Raw genomic sequence first — 3,898 nt, forward strand, 5'->3', positions numbered from 1 at the left:
CGACAGCAACTGTTATGGTTAGCTCACTCTATTCCGTTAGGCATCTCGAGATGTGGGCAATTTCTGCCGCTCTTGTGATGAGGGTAAGGCGGGCGGCCGTGTGAAGGCACCCCTGAAACCCCTACCGATAATAGAGGAACCCTTCCAGAAAGTAGCGATGGATTTTGTAGGACCCCTTATGATTCCTAGCAGGTCAGGGAAGCGTTACATCCTCACGGTGGTGGATTTTGCCACCCGGTACCCTGAGGCGGTAGCGCTTGGCACCATAGATGCCAAGACAGTGGCAGCAGCTTTGCTGAACATTTTTTCTAGGGTAGGTTTCCCTAGTGAGATCCTAACCGATCAGGGGTCGCAGTTCATGAGTGAACTGTTACATTGTCTCTGGGTTGCATGCGGTGTACAGCACCGGCGCACTACCCCTTACCATCCCCAGACAAACGGATTATGTGAGAGGTTTGACGGTACCCTGAAGCAGATGCTTCGGACCTTTATAGAGGCGGAGGGGAAAGACTCGGAGATTCATTTACAGCACCTGCTGTTTGCCTACCGAGAGGTACCGCAGGAATCTTCAGGCTTCTCCCCCTTCGAACTACTATATGGCCGCAGGGTACATGGATCTCTGGACCTATTCCATGAGGGATGGGAAGGGGAAGCTACTGCTACTGATGCTTCAGTGATCCAGTATGTAGTAGATCTCCGAGACTGGTTAGAGATGCTCATGGGGGTGGCCCAGGACCACCTCAGGGCCGCTCAGACCAAGCAAAAGCAATGGTATGACCGGAATGCCTGTAACAGAGAATTCATCCCAGGATAGCAGGTGCTTGTTCTCAAACCCACTTGGGAGAACAAGTTGATGGCTGCCTGGTCGGGACGGTACCCGGTTATCCGAAAGGTGAATGAGTACAACTACGTTGTACAGGTAGAGCCTGAGAGGCATATGACATATCACGTCAATATGCTGAAAGAATACAGAGCACCGAGTATGGGAGCAGTAATGGCCATTTGTAGCCCACTGCTGGAGGATCCGGCGAGCAATGCTCTGCCTGATCTCCTAGGGGAGGCTAGGCAGGGACACACTGTGGAACAGGTAGAGATAGGGGCACAGTTGAGTGCTAGGCAGCAGGTAGAAGCCAGGGACATGCTAGCTAAGTTTAGCATCCTCTTCACTGACATGCCAGGGACCACACATCTCACAAAACACCCAGTGCACACAGGGGATCTGCAGCCTCTGCATAAGTACGCTTATAGAGTGTCAGCAGAGGTCTATGTAGAGGGAGAAAGGGGGTGGCCCGGTATTAAAGGGGTTGCACCCCATATGGCCATCCCCTGACCTCACCAGAGAGACAAGGGGTTAACTGGACTGCGGTGCATGGATGTGGTTTGCACTTTGTTATACCTTGAAAATGTATGTTCCCCTGTTCCCATGTGTCATTATAAGCCTGTATTTTAATGTTTTAAAGTGCATTTCTGTATCTCCAGTTCTGGAGGTTGCAGAGAGTTGATATTTGGCCAATATGTGGAGTCACTGTAGGCATTAAAAACTGGCAAAGGTCAACCCACTGAGCCCACCAGAATGGAACTTATTAATATGTCTAGATATTAAAGTGTATATGTATTTTATTTTGGATCTGTTCTGAAAATGCAGACGCCATCTGCTAGGCTAATAAGTCATGAAGGACAGCTGGCTGAGTAGCCTAAGCACGGTGATCAAAAAGTTAACTGCCTCCGCTCCTCTGTGGAAACTACAGACCCATCTCCCTGTTAAATACCGATCTCAAAATCTACAGTAAGATCCTGGCAAACAGGCTAAACCCAATTCTCCCTAGACTCATTCATGTGGATCAAGTAGGATTTGTGTCTGGAAGACAGGCCTCCGCCAATACCCGCAAAATTGTGGATATAATTGACCACGAGCATCTCTCTGGTTCCAAAGCAATGATTCTGAGCCTAGACGCTGAAAAGGCGTTTGACAGAATCAAGTGGTCCTTCCTAGACCAAACTCTGCTGAGGTTTGGTTTCGCTGGCCCGTTCCTAGAGCGGGTGAGAGCCCTTTACCAAAATCCAACAGCGTACAGTATGTTAAACTATCAGGCGGCTTCTCAGACCCAATAAAAATTAGAAACGGGACCAGACAAGGCTGCCCACTCTCCCCTTCTATTTGCCCTAACCATAGAGCCCCTAGCAGCCACTATCAGGGAAGAAACCAGTATCAAGGGGATCCAAATTGCGGACAGGGAACACAAAATTTCTTTGTTCGCTGACGATGTGATTCTGACTCTCGCTGACCCCCACACATCTCTCCCCAACCTTCAAAGGCTTCTGACTCAATTTGGATCAGTCTCTGACTATAAAGTGAACATGGACAAGTCAGAAGCCTTGAACATATCCCTCCCCCCCAGATGTGGAAACTCATTCAAGCCAACTATAAATATAGGTGGAGTTCCACCTATATTAAATATCTTGGGGTTAAAATCACCAATTCCTACAATACCTTATATCAATATAACTACCCCCCCCCCCTATTTGGTCAGATTAAAAAAGACCTGGAAGCCTGGAAAAAACACCAAATTTCATGGTTTGGGAGAATGGTCGCAGTAAAAATGAACGTCCTCCCAAGGCTATTGTATAATTTCCAAACCCTCCCAATTCCGGTGCCACAAGCAGCGCTAAAAAATATCCAATCACTACTCCTCCAATTCATTTGGAATGACAAAAAACCCAGGGTCCCTCGATCAGTGATGCTCTTCTCAAGAGCAAGAGGAGGTGTGGGGGTCCCCGACATAGCTGTGAGGAGTCTGGGATCGCGGCGCCCGTGCCCTGGTACCTCCTCACCTTCTTTAACCCCCACTACCGTGGTGCGTGCCCCTCGCCGGTGCCACTTACCTCCTGCTGCTCTGGGGGTTCCCCGCCGTCCTCGGCGTTCTCTCGGTCCTACGAGATACCCCCTCTCCCATGCGGCTGCCATGTGTCCCGGTCGCGCGCGTGAACAGCGCGCGCCGGGTGAAGATAATTTATTCACTGCTCTAGCAGTGAAACCACGCCTCCAGCAGACTAACAGGACCTCCTACCAAAACAAGAGTCCTCACCTGCCTGCCAATCAAGTGGACCTATCCAGGATAGTTCCACGCACTCCTCCAGGTCTGCCCCCACCTCTGATTGGTCACCCATACTTTATAATGCCTGTCCTCTCACTCACTCATTGCTCGACATAGTTTCCACTTGGATACTACTCTGGCATTCTCTCTCTCATTCTCTCAGGTTACGACTTGGCTTGGCGGACGTCTTTCTCTGGCTCTCGACCCCTGCTTGGACAACGACCTTCCGGAATTCTCCTATCCCTGACCTTGGCTAAAACGGCAACGACGACGGCACTTCTACACCGGTACCGGCAAGTATTGCTAGCTAAACGTCACCTGGCCTGGCAACGCCTAAATCACCACACTCCGGACACGCTCCTTTTGCTGCGGGTGCATGCCCATATACATTCCTCACCTCAGTAGAAGGGACGGGTCTGGTCTGCGGGCAGCACCGGCGTAACAATAGCCAAGTATTATATCGCAGCGCAACTGAAGCCGGCTGTAGTTTGGAATTGCGACCCGGCCTCAGCTTCTTGGCTCGAAAAAGAGTCACACTACACCCGCCCTCACTCCTTCCAAGTGGCACTATGGACCACTGGCAGCAGCAGGGCTAGATCACCGAGGTTCAGCCTGGGAGCAATGAGATGCACATGGGATGTATGGCTTAAAAGCAAAGGGAAGTATGGCCTGGTAGCGTCCCCCTCCCAGCTCACCCCAATATTTGGGAACCCCAAATTCCCGCCAGGGTGTTCCCCAAGTCAATTTGACCAACTCCAGAGTTACAATATTAGGATGGTGGCCGATCTACTGCAGAAGGAGGA

This window comes from Ascaphus truei, chromosome 2 (assembly GCF_040206685.1).
Source record: "Ascaphus truei isolate aAscTru1 chromosome 2, aAscTru1.hap1, whole genome shotgun sequence".
Classification (NCBI taxonomy): domain Eukaryota; kingdom Metazoa; phylum Chordata; class Amphibia; order Anura; family Ascaphidae; genus Ascaphus; species Ascaphus truei.